The sequence below is a fragment of the Galeopterus variegatus genome, unplaced genomic scaffold, assembly GCF_000696425.1.
Source record: "Galeopterus variegatus unplaced genomic scaffold, G_variegatus-3.0.2 Scaffold3145, whole genome shotgun sequence".
Taxonomy (NCBI): domain Eukaryota; kingdom Metazoa; phylum Chordata; class Mammalia; order Dermoptera; family Cynocephalidae; genus Galeopterus; species Galeopterus variegatus.
Genome location: NW_007729256.1, coordinates 42,533 through 56,634, shown reverse-complemented (window position 1 = coordinate 56,634; position 14,102 = coordinate 42,533). Strand labels below are relative to the sequence as shown.

General features: G+C 38.3%; 1 non-coding gene and 1 pseudogene across 1 annotated transcript; one reads left to right on the top strand and one right to left on the bottom strand.

Moving 5' to 3' along the window:
- Positions 1–570, bottom strand: LOC103599903 (annotated as a pseudogene).
- Positions 571–693: 123 nt separating this feature from the next.
- Positions 694–767, top strand: TRNAI-GAU. Its single transcript has one exon. It is a non-coding gene; the product is annotated as a tRNA-Ile (tRNA).
- Positions 768–14,102: the final 13,335 nt, after the last annotated feature.

The window sequence follows — 14,102 nt, the reverse complement described above, 5'->3', positions numbered from 1 at the left end:
TTAGTTCTTAACTGGAGTTGAACTTCCTTTCATAGACTTCTTTAGGTGTTGATAATTTGGCAAGATTTTCATCAAGAAATCCAGCTGTAGTGTCTGGGGCTGTGGTCGCTCAGTCTGCTCCTGACAAAGGCAGTCTGTGCCATAGACTACCATGTTCTCAGGGATGATTTCAAAAGTATTCAGGCTGCAGCAATCCCCAGTGATACAGCCACTTGTCAATACTACATTTCTGCCTACATTTGCTTTGGATTCAATGACATTATTATCTCGTATTTTCATGGCTTGGGAATAACAGCCTACTTCAAACACATTATTGGTACCAATGATCATAGGTTTGGGTTCTGGATCTTCAACATCAGGAGTGATATTATCCAGGTGAGCATTTATGATAAAGGCCTGTTCTTCTGTTAGGTTACCTTCACCAATCACTATTGGCCCAGCTTCTGCAACAATTTGTGCTTTCAGGTGGATCACTGTCCTAGGTCTGATAATTACATCTCTGATTTCACTTTCTACACATACAACTGCTCCAAGAGCAATCTTCACACTCTTCTGAGTTTTCTCTGCCATGGTTCAGCCCAGGTCCTGTCCATGGTTTTAGAACAATCTTTTCAATCTCTATACTTAATTGTTTTGCTGTTGTTTAACGCATTCCTAAATGATTTGCAATTATTTAAAATGTGTTCTGGGGCTGGCCAGTTAGCTCAGTTGGTTAGAGCATGGTGCTGATAACACTAAGGTCCAAGGTTCGATCCCTGTACTAGCCAGTTGCCCCCCCAAAACAAGAGAGATCTCTAGTAAACCTTTAGTCCTCTCCAACCAAAATGACTTACTCTACTGGAGTAGAATCTTATCCACTGAAATTATATATCACAACTAAGCTTAAATCTCTGGTCTGGGTCACAGCCATTATACCACTAAACCAAAATGACTTACTCTACTGGAGTAGAATCTTATCCACTGAAATTATATATCACAACTAAGTTTAAATCTCTGGTCTGGGTCACAGCCATTATACCACTAAGGCATTTTATGCTCTGTAACAAAGCTCTACTTATTTTGATCACCTTGCTTTGACAGTCTTTCCTTATAATAAAAATAATATATACCTAGAAAACAAAGCATCATAAAATAGTTAAAACTACTCTCAACCACATAACTAGAATCCACAAGAATCTGTGGATTTTTAGAGATTTCCTTCTGGATTTTTTTCTATATATTTTTACAAATATTGGACCATAAGCAACTTCCTATTCTTTTTACTTAACACGAACTTTCTCCATTTCATTAAATACTCAAAATCATGATCATGATTACAGCATTTATAATATCATACAGATATATATGCTTTAATTTCTATCATCTTATTTAATGCTTTAGACATCTTGGCTCTCTGTATTTTGCTATATGAGCTATTATTTGCAGTTATCTTCTCCAGTATGTTAGGTTAAAAATCCTTTACCTGGAATGTCTGTTACTGGACCTACCTGGTTCAACTCATTAAATCTTGAACTCTTTGGACATACCTGTATGATACTGCAAGGACAGCACAGGGGTACTTGTCACACCCAGAAGAAGTCTTCCTCTATATAAGAGGGTACTTTAAAAAGTTCACAGGAAAATAGTTTAAAGATAATACAAATCTTCCCATAAACTTTTTGAAGTATGCTTGTATGTGGTTTCAGCAGCTGTTTTCCGTCTCGGTGGGAACTGGGGGAACTGTTTATGAGTGTGCTGTGTGTTGTCTTCTGCTTTGTGTAACTGCCATCAGAAGCTCTAATTTCTTTTGCCATTAAAAAAAAAAATCCTACATCCTTCAACAATGGTTGTTGGTCCTTATCAATCACATCACCATCATGTTTGGTGCTATCAGTCTCAGAGGATCGTAATACCAATCTTGGATGCTATGACATACATAAGAATATGAAATAATGAAGTCCTGCCACTACAGCTTTCACTGTGAAATTGAGCCAAACTCTATCTCAGGAAAAAGAAATAAGCCAAAGACATAATTTGCTGGATACATTTTTGAATTTTTTATTTTCAAATGACACGAGAAATCTGTTTTCATAAAAAATTATTTTTGAAGAGTACAGACATATATAAAGTTAAATGGAAAAGTTTCTTTGCTCAACAGTCCCACTCTTCAGGGATAAACAATGTAAACAGCTTGGCATTTTTTAGACCATTTTCTTGTTCTTGCCCATATAAACTACAAATACTTCTGGCACAGAAACTGTACCATAACTAAATTCAAAGAAAACTTCATGTTTTAAGGCTTCTTAAAAAATCCAATTGCAAAAGTAATTCCTGCTCTTTGTAAAAATTTTCAACAGTACAGATACATATGAAGTGTCAATGTCCCACCACTTTTAATCGTCCTATGGTATCAATTCTAGACAATTTCCTACTTACGTCCAAGAATTACGTACGTACATATTCGTAACTGTTACACTGAAAGAGCAGGACATATAAAACTCAAACAGTATAACACACTTTCCAATGCCAGTTCAATCTCCTCTGTAGGGAGACCATACTCCTTGGATAAAACTTAGGGCATATCCCATGATTTTACTGGTCACAATTATATAATAAAAATCCTCTAGTCATTTTAGTCACAAAATAATCCATTGGCAAGATCTCAGAACAGGTCCCTGATGTGAGTAATGCCTCTGCTGCTATCCCCCAACGTCTGCCTCTGACCTTATAGCTCCAGTCTCTTTCTGTTGAGACAGGCTTGCCCTGTCGGGAAGGCCTGTGGCAGGGTGCCCAGACCAGCTCCTTCTTGACTGGGCCACATCTGGTCCACAGAAACACATATCTCTTTGATGCAGCAACTCTTAATACCCTACAGGTATATATATGTACAAAAAGATATTTATTCAAAGGTATTTATTGCAACATTGTTCCAAGTACCAAAAGGCTAGGAAACACCCTAAAGTCTCATCAAAAGGAGACTGATTAAATATGTCATATGATTATGAACCATCTGCAATTGTCTATATTCAACACTTTCTGCCTTTTGTTTTGTTTTGTTTTTAATTTTATTCCTGCAAAAGGCTTTACCTTTTCTGCCTCTTGAAACTGCAGTTTCAGATGGTTCAATCTAGTATCTCTACATACAATATAGTGAAACTATGTACTGTATGTTTGTATATGTGTGTGCACATACATGCAGAGAGAGCACATACTAGACTGTATCCCTCCAAAATTCATATTGAAGTCCTAACCCCCAGTACCTCAGTATGTGACTGTATTTGGAGGCAGGGCCTTTAAAGAGGTAATTAAGGGTTGGCTGTTTACCTTCACTGGTTACAACGCAGTGTTATAACACCAAGGTCAAGGATTTGGATCCCCACAATGGCCAGCCACAAAAAAACAAAGTAAAGAGGTAATTAAATCAAAATGGGGTCATTAGGATGGGCTCTAATCCAATATGACTGGTGTCTTTATAAAAACAGATAAGGACACAGACAACACAGACATAGGGACAACCATGTGAGGATACAGCAAGAAGCCAAGCCTGAAAACAAAGAAGGTAAGTCTTATAAGAAAGCAAACCCACCAACATTTATCTTGGGCTGTTAGCCTCCAGAAGTGTGAGTATATCAACCATATTGATTTGTGTTGTTTAAGTAACCCAGTTTGTAGTATTTTGTTACGGCAGCCTTAGCAAACTAATACTATTATAGGTAATTTTTTTAATGTAAAGTTACAAACTGCTGTATATGATAGCTATCCCTTTGGGGAGAAGAAATATATATATCTATATATATATTTATATATGTTAACTAATACACAGAATGTTTCTGGTAAGATTGCCTTTGAGGAAGGAAAATGAGAGACAGGGTACAAGAAAGACCATATATTTCTGTACATAATTTTCCTTTTTTGCCACATGCATGCTTTTCTATTCTAAAATATGAATTAATTTTTCACTCTTTCTCCTAAATGCCTTTAAGGCTATAACATCTTCTCAAGGTATGACTTGGGCCACAGCCCAAAGCAGGAAGAATTTTTTAAAAGGGAAGGAAGTAACCTTTTTGTTGATGATCTCCAATTCTATAAACTGAATAAATTCAGTGAGAAGAGAATCTGCCTAAGTAACTGGGAATTAAAACAGCTAGTTTTAACCCTGATTATTTTGAAACTAGAACATATTTTCCCCACTACAGACTAAATATTTTATAATTTTTCTTGGAGGTTATCACAGTTTTTCTTTCTTTTTTCTTTTTTGTTTTTTTTCGTGTCCGGCAACAGATCGCAACCCTCAGTGTCGCGCCCGTACCGGACCGGGACCGGCAACGGGATCGCAACCCTCAGTGCTGCGCCCGCCCCTCGCTCAGCCAGTGAGCGGGAACCGGTCTGTATTTGGGATCCGAACCCTCGGCGGGAGCACCGCCGCACTCCCAAGCGGCGCACTGTAGCAGTGCGCCACCAGGCCGGCCCACAGCCCATTTTTTAATGGAATATTTTCATACTCATTGATTTCTAAATAGTATGCAGTTTCAGTTAAATTTTAAATTGTTTTTAAAATACTGAAAAGCACAAAAATAAGTATTACCCCTCATACCCTTTTTTCTGAGGAGAAGAACTAAACTACCCACTACTACCTATTCAATTCTATCCTCTCCCAGTTGGAAATCAATTTGGCATCAATTTTTCTGATCTTTCTACTGGGTTATCTAGATATACATATTACCACATGCACAGAAACTTTTTATAAAAATGAAATCATGCTATATATGTCACTCTGAAACATGCTTTATTTTAAAATCGAAATACATTCTAGACATCTTTCCAAGTACATATCAACTCACCTTATTCTTTTTAATACTTCCGTCGTAATACATAGAATGGATGAGTTCATAATTTATTTAGCTATTCCCCATTGATGAATATATCTTTATTCCCTCTTTTTTTTTTGCTATTAAAAAAAAATGCTGCAATAGGGGCCGGCCCGGTGGCGCACTGCTACAGTGTGCCGCTTGGGAGTGCAGCGGCGCTCCCGCCGAGGGTTCGGATCCCACATACAGACCGGTTCCCGCTCACTGGCGGAGCGAGGGGCGGGCACAGCACCGAGGGTTGCGATCCCGTTGCCGGTCCCGGTCCGGTACGGGCGCGACACTGAGGGTTGCGGTCCGTTGCCGGACACGAAAAAAGACAAAAAAAAAAAAAATGCTGCAATAAACATCTTTTAAATTTTTATAAACCCAAAAGTAACAAAATGTATCTTGTTATTGCTTAATTTAAATCTCCTTGATGACTAGTGAGGCTGAATACCTTTTCACGTGTTATGAATCATTTATAGTTCTGTGATTTGGTTGCTTTTATTACCTTGACTTTTTCTTCCTTGTAATTTCAATTTTTATATCCTCTTCAACCTGAGTTGAAATAAAGAGCTTTCCAAATAGTTATATTTCTTTTTCTGTTCCCCTTTTGTTATTTTTTTTTCTTGTTGTTAACTGTTTTCTTGCATTATGATTGGCAATATCTACTCTTTGGAATCTGAGGTTTTCTTTGTAGCCATCTTACGTGATATATATGTACATATATTTATATGATGTATTTTTCTATGATTGCGTATTATTAGCTCCTTAAGTATAAAGTTATATTAAATATTTTTTAAATATAACATTTGTTATCTGGAATTAAACTATGTCTGATAACAATATTACTATGCCTTTTCTTTCATTCAACATTCGTGGGGGTCAGGGGGCGATTTGCCTGGAATGTGTATGTGTAGTATATTTTATTTTTAACCTTTTTGCATTGTTTTGTTTTATATTTGACTGAAATAGCACTTTATATTTGCCTGGAATGTGTATGCATAGTACACTTTTTTTTTTTTTTTTAAAGATGACCGGTAAGGGGTTCTTAACCCTTGACTTGGTGTCAGCACCACACTCTCCTGAGTGAGCCAAGGGCTGGCCTGAGTATATTTTATTTTTAACCTTTTTGCATTGGTTTGTTTTATTTTTGAATCTAGAAATTTGTTTCTATACAATCTTTTTTTTTTAAATGAGAATTTATTCCAGTTACATTTATTGTAACTATATTTATATTTGGTCATATTCTGTCCCTTCTCTCATCCCTGCCCCACATTTTTTTTTTTACTTTTACTTGCCTGATATTCTTTTTATTTTCTTCAATATCTTTTTTTCCCTTTTATTTCTATTCTATTCACAAATGTCTTTAACAATTTTCAAAAAAGTACTGTAGTATATGTTTGTTAGATATTTTCCCTCTATTTCAAGAAATTCCCCAATTTTCACTTGGGTATATACCCCTCCCCAACCCAGTCCTTGTGCTTTCAGTACCAGGCCCTGGCAGGTCTTGGCAAATGACTTTTTTCCAGCCATGGTGATTGGTCTCAGGTTGCTTGAATTATAGCAAAGCTAGGACTTTTCTTTGATGGTGTAGGAGCTATGCTCTTTCTCTCCCAGATTTAAAGAGGAATTATAATTCCATATACTGAACTTGCAGACATCTTGCAAAAGAGGGAAGCCCATCTGAGGATTAAATTGACACATTAAAAAAAAGCAAAGCAGAGAAGACATCAGAGAAAAGAAGTTGCTTATTGATAATCTAAAATATCCTAATATTAAAATTTAAATATATTTTCCTTCTATTAAAAACTGTATCTATGGTTTCCTCCCCTCCCACTACAAAAGTTTTAATATACTCTATTTCTTGCCCACTAACTTCCCACTATCCACCTCTGCCAGGGACTTACTGAAATTTTCTAGAATTTTAGTACTAGAATACTAGTTCTTCTTCTATATCTATATTCCATGTCTCAACATCTCACAATTTTCTTCTTTGTCTTTTTGCACCATATTTTGGAAGAATTCCTTAGTCTGATCTTCTAGTTTATTAATTTAGTCATCTACCACAACCATGCTGCTATTCAGCCTGCTATTAAATTTTTTATTTCAGAAAACATGTTTTCAATTTCTAATTGTTCTCATTTCTTTTTCATAGCAACCCATTGCTTTTTATGGAAAAGATATTCTCTCAAATCACTGAGGATATTTTTGAGCAAAAAATATTACCCTTTGTCTAATACATGCAATTTGTTTTCTCAAAGATTGATTCCTGTTGGTTGAGTTTGGTGTTCCTCTTTCATTGTTGGTTTTCCTTAAATATTTAGTGACTCTTGGTTGAACAAATTGGTGGCTAAAGTTGGTTTCCCCAGCAAAGAGGTTCTCAACTCTGGCTGAACTATAACAATCACCTTTTTATAAAAAAGCTGCCCAGGTGATTTTAATGTGCATCCACCACTAAGAACCACTGCCTTAATATATGTGAAAAGCACTCCTCCCTGCCATAATTGTGCATGTCAATCATAGGAATTCTGGCTATCAAAGAGATCATCTGTGAGTAGAAATGAGCAGCCAGGTGAATGCCTCCGAAGGAAGGAGCTCCATATTCACAGTGGCAGCCAGAAGTTCTCTAAGGTATAACTCTGATTTTCTCTCTGGTTCTAAAGCCCATGTTGGAGAAACCCCCATTTTATATAGATATGTTCTAGCAGCTTAGCCTGTGGGTAAATTTAATTAGCTATTCTAGTGGGTCCTGGTACATTTGCTTTGAAGTCTAATATTTAATGACCTTTTGACCACCTTCAACCCACTTTAACTTTCAAAGTCTCTGAGCTTTGAGGTATTCCAGAATTGTGTTGAGAAAACTCACTTCATTTATTTCCCTTTTTAGCCTATATTAGGCTGTAAATTTCACCACACAGTAAGGTTCTGCCATCAATCTGAATGCATATACTTTGTGTTTTTGATCTGTATGTGAAACCCTTCCCAGTTTTTCAACACTAATTAGGGTGTATCCTTATTTGTGTATCCTTATTTTCCTATTTTCTTATTCTTTTTGTTACTTAACTAGATCTTTTTTCATTATGTTAAACTACTCAGATCATACTGATCATACTTTCTCCCTACAAAGTTTCAAACCATTTCTGTATAAAAGCCATTATGTTTTAATAATAAAGCTAACTTTCAACTCTGATCTTACTCCAAATCTTTAGTTAGGCAAAGCTGTCTTCAGAACATTTCATTTTAAAGCAAATTAACAAGTCAATTTGAAAAGTGTTATGTTGTCTTGCTTCTTAAGAGACCTACTCCAAATTCTTCATTTTATCAATAACACCAAAACTTTAACCTGACTCTAAACCCCAAAACAGTCTTCCAATCTTCTCACCAAATCTTATCAATTCTTCTCAGTGTTCGTTTCTTAGATTAGGCCCCATTTTACATGTCTGGCTCTTAGTCGTTTTTGCTTCCAGCCTTTTCCCTATTCTTCAATGGATTTTATACCTCAATATCTCATCACTCTTTCCAACTCACCATATTGAACTATGTTCTTATCCTGCTCCAGAATCTACACTACTATTTTCCATTGTCTACTGCATCACATCCAAACTCTAGGTTTTGGCTTTCATGACTCTACCTTCATCACTGGCCAGTCTCACTCACCCACTTCCACCTAGCACAACACACAGGAGCAGGGTTATCTAGCTAATCATGCCATCTACTCTTCCCTTCTCTCCAATTCAGATAGGTTCTTCCCTAGGCTCCTTATCAACTAGTTCACTTTTGGCTAAACCGTGCTATTTTCCCATCTTTCCTCTTTGCTCAGATTATCCAGATCCTACCAACCCTTTAAAGTCTAGTGCAAGACTGTCTTCATCTGTAAACCTTCCCTAATATTTGTAGCTAACAAGAAACCCTCTTAGTTATACTCTGGACTTCATCATTCCCACTACTTAATAAACTTGTTACATATCTCTTTTCTCACATACATTATTAATCTCTCCCTCCTATTAGTGCTTTTCCATTAAAATATATCTTTATTCAATTCTTTCCATTTAAAAGGCTAAAATGATTTTTTCCCCTGACCCTGCAACTCCCACTAGGTGTTCCCATTCATTCTACCTCCCAACCATCAGGCTTCCTGAACAAGTAACTTCACTCACTGTCCCCTTTCTCACTTCCATTCACTCTTCAACCAGCTGTTACCTAACATTTATTGCTAAAACTTCTTATAGTAAGTTCACCAAAAGACTTCCACACTGTCAAATCCAATGAACTCTGTATGAAACACTTGTTTTGGCCTTCTGGCAATAATACTCTGCTTTTCCTTTAAGGAGTTTCTCTGTCCCATTTCTGAGGTCTGATGGGACCATCAAACATGGGCTCACCTCTGGGATGGGCACATGGCTGACCAATAAGAGTCCTTGCAAAAGAAGGAAAGTTGGTTCAGGCTGGGTCTCCCATGTACCCATTTGATCCTGGGAATTTCTGTTCTCTGGCCTTTCCAAGGCTTCATTGTTCTACCTGTGAGCTTACCCCTAACTCCCGTTTTCTGCTTAAGTTAGCCAAAGTCAATTTCTGTTACTTATAACCAAAGAGCAATTGGTCCTGTAAGTGACACAGAGGTAGAAGTGGTATCTCTCATAGTTACACCACAATTTCTTCTCCCCGTCTCCTTCACCATGCCTTTTGTTGTTTAAGAAATTATGGTAACTAACATGAGAATGCTTTCACCAGGGGACCCAATAACAGCTTCATTAATTGCAAGGTAAGGCTATATGGGGCTCCTCATGCAGCCAGGCATTAGACGAAAGGGAAATTACAAACAGCATAGATGGAAATTGGGGGTATCCTGGGGCACCTCTGTCCTAAGACTAGCAGTGAAGTTACCAGTAGACTACTGCTACCCTACATAGGCCAGATCTGAAAGGGCTCAGATCTCTCAAGAATAAGTTTGCAAACCACATCTGTATGACTTCAAAGTTCAAGGTCTTTAACACAGCACTTTCTACTGATATCAACCTACTTGCAGCTACTTACTCAAGGAATGCCCTTTCTCACTTCCATGCCTTCATACTTAACTTTGAATGAAATGCCAATATTAATTTTCCAACTGTGAACTCCTAATTATCCTCTTTGAAACTTTTCCTGAGTCCTAGAGGTTAGACTAGAAACCCTTCTTCATAGTTCGAAACATCCTGACATAATACCCCACAATGTCTTAACATGAAATATACTCTGTATGCTAACTGGTTTATCCTACTAGACTGTAAGCTTTTAAGTGGTAGAAACTACATCTTTCATATTTGTATCCTCAGCAACTGGTACTCAGTAAGGGAGTAATAAATGTCTGCTGAAAGAATATCTGTTCTTTCCTAATTTTTCAGTATTAATTATTGCACCATATGAATACTGCATTAAGTCTCTTAATTATTTGATATGGGTGTTCCCCCAATCCTCCCAATAAGTTTTAAAAATTCTTAGGAGCAGAGTCCACCATTTACTACCTCTGTGTTCTCTTTAGCACCTAACAGCATTGGGCACATGGTAAGTACTCAATAAATACTTGATGAACTGAATTAAAAACACAGTATTAGCACATTAATAGGAGCAACTTATCATGCCCTACTGATCTAATTAAAAGATCTGGACTTCTGAAGTACTGCAATTGTACCCATATGGAAAACTTAATGAGAAAAAGAAAAATTATCCAATTGGACAGTTAACAGCTTTTCCTTTAGCAAGATTTCCACAAATATTTTATGGATAATGAGAACCAAACTTTATAGCTCAGAGTAAAAGACTCAAGGTATATGTGCCTGTGCATATTGGAAGAAAGATTACATATTTAAGGGATCTGTCACACTGCAATTACTTAGATTGCAGTAACCTTAACCAATCCATACTAGGAGTACAGGACATAAGAATATTCAATAACAAACTCAATTAATGCCAAATCAACCTATGCTCAAGATGTATATGGTCATCTTTGTATAATATGTAACATGGCAGTTATTTACTTATTCAACAAACATTTATTAATGCCTACTAATGACAAATGCAATGTTAGGTCCTAAGAAAACAAAGATAAAGAGAACACAGTTCCTATGTTGCTGGGCTTCTAGCTCTGCCATGTTGCAATGCCATTTAAGAATATAATGTGGGGCTGGCCAATAAAGTTCACTTGGTTAGAGCATGGTGCCAATAACAGTGAGGTCAAGGGTTTGAATCCCTGTACTGGCCAGCCTCCTCGCCCCCCCCCCCCAAAAAAAGAATATAATGTGAATGATACCCCCCAGAGTTGCCCAGCATGGAGGTCCTTGGGTTAGCAGTCTGGTGGGGAAGGCAAAAGACACATACTTACAGCAATGTGATAAATGCTAACACAGAAATAAGCACAAGCTGACATGGGGCCACAGAGGAGAAAATAACTTACTGAAGAAATCAGGAAAAGATACTGAAAAAACTGACATCCACACATGAATTCAATGCTAGTTAAGGTATGAGGAAGCTACTAAGACAGAAACATCTGGAATGGACTCAAACTTGAAATTAAGCTTGCATGCATAGTTGGGCAGGTTCCAAACCAAACCAATCCAACTCAAAGCAAACCATTGTAGAAGAGTCAAAATATAAAATATTCCTTGCCATTAAGTTTGAGAATAATGAAATACATGTATTATATAAGAAGTTAAACTACCATGTTATAAGCATAAAGGGAGTCTTTTAAACAATATGTAGCATAAATGTTCAAAAGGAGGTGATCACTAGAACTAGAGTAAGCTGTCCTGAAAACCTTCATGTAAGTATAGCGAGAACTATTGGTGGGGAAGGGGGACACAGGGAGGGGAATTTGTATCCTGATAATGGCCAATGTCATTAACAAAAGCAGGGCTCTAAACTCTATATTAGTAGGACACGAGGGGGTTCACGCAAGGAAGCAGTAGAGAAAAAGTTGGACACATGCGTGAAGGCCTGATTTAGAAAAGTCTGGAACACAAGACTAGCGATTTGGACATTGTTCTCGACTCATAGTGGTTCTCAGCTCTGGATGTCTTTTAAAAAATTACCTGACTTTAAAAAAAATACGCCCATGGCCCAGCCTTACCCCAGATCCAAAGTGAGAGAATCTCTCCAAGTGGCCTGGGTGTTAAAATTTAAAGGCACAGAATGATTCTAATATACAGTCTACGTTAAGAACCACTGGGCTAGAGAATAGAAAAGTAAAGCATGATAGATGTGGTTAAGGCCCAAGCTTGATTTAAGACCCTGCTTATAAGTAACAGTTTGGGACCGATTACCTGTTGAAGCTTATCTTCTAACCTGAGTTAAACATTCTGTTTTCTTAGTGTTTCTTTTCCCTTGTTGATAAGGCTAGGCCCTGAAAATAGGAAAATAACCCATCAATACACGACTAGCTCAATGACTGCACAGTCTGCAACTTCAGAATTTTATCTCCATGATGTCCCATAGACAACAAACCTAGAAAAATATTTCAATTCTAAACTGCCCTTACAGTCCTGCAATGCAGTGCTTTTATATCAGGGAAAGTTCTAGGCTACATCCATGTCCAGATTTTACAAAGCTTCTCTTAAATACAGAGAGAATCTAATACCCATGTATACAAAATTCATATTGCTTAACCTGGAGCAAAATGTGAGACTAACTATTCATTCTTGTAGTACCTGGAGACATTACACTACTCCTGGTTTCGGAAGTGCAGTGATTACAATGTATTTTACTTATCTTGCAACAAATAATTTCAGAGTATTTCACAAATAAAGGGAAACAACACATGTATCCCATACAGCGACTCTGTACTACATTAAACAAGTGTCCTGTGCAGGAGGAAGAGTCATCAGGGTGACTGGAGAGTATGAAAGCCTACTGATCCTTCAAAAAGCAGGTTCTTTGTTTTTTAAGAAAAAGCAAACTTGGAAATATGCTTCAGAATCCATGTTACTCACCGTACAATTTATTCAAGAAACCTCTACATTCTTTACCTGCAAAGTTGGCCACAAGTGTCTCGTTTTGTTTGGTGTTAGGTCACTATATCCATACATGATGGTAAAATATTATGAGAACATGAGTTAGGATTCCGCACTTAGGTTTATGCACTCTCTTATTTCCAGATAAAGTTAGTAAAGTCGAAAGACCACATACCGACGTAACCGGGGGAAGGAGGTGAAGTGGGTCAGAAAAGTGAGTATACGCAACAATCAAAATGTTAAACATGAACATGAGCCCAGAAATCTTATCGCCCTTCTGGAAATATGGAAACCGATTTCAAGAGCTGGCCATTCGCTTTCACCGCTCCTATTCAGAAAGCAAAAGAAAGGCTTCTAAAAAGAAAACGCAATCCTAACTCTCCAACATAGGGGTGAGAGTTAAAAAGCAAGCCACATGAGTCTGACCAGTCGTCCGAAGGAAATTCAGAGTGCAAGGAAAGAAACGGATGAAGGAGACAGGAAAAGGTGACCGAGGCGGGCAAAGGCCATCCGGTGTGAACCTGGCTGCCCAGCTCTTTATGCACCCACAGCAGCATGGGGCCTCTCGTCCCGCGCGCCTCTGGGTGCCGGGGCTCAGGGCGAGTCCCCCACGGGCCTGGCACCAGGGGGCGCGGGGAGGTCCAGTATTCGAGGGGAGCCCGCACCGCCCGCGCTCGCGCCCAGCCAGGTGCCGCATGCGGGGGTCCCCAGGAAGGAGGCACACTTTGCGCAGCCCTCGCCTCCTGGAGCAGAGAGGGGGTGGTGGAGCTGAGCCCGGAGCCGCTCCCCAATCGTAGCTCCCTCCAGTCACCCCTAGGAATAAGAAAAAAAGGATGTCATGCAATGAAACTGGGAAAGCTCTTATAAATCATGAAAATAGTCTTTTAGCGCCATCGAAGGGTCCCAAGTATGAGGGTGAAAAATTAGATTCACTCTGTGTGAAAAATCGACTTGAAGGCTGGCCGGTTAGCTCAGTTTGTTAGGGTTGGTGCTGCGTGACAGCAGGGTCCCAGGTTTGGTCCCTGTAATAGCCAGCTGCGAAAAAGAAAAACAAAAAAATCGATTTGGCCTGGAGGCAGGGAGACCAGTTTCACTTGGCCACTACATTCTGTCACCGGTATAGGCCCTGTAAGCACATGCCGGCTAGCCCGAAAATAGGACTGGTGTGATTATCTGATGTCATCCCCTCACACCTAGTGCAGTAAACCAATGTTGAATGGGTAAAGCCAATGAAAAGATATCTAGTTGGGATTTAGGCTTCAGTTAGAAAATGAGGATTAAATTAAAAACG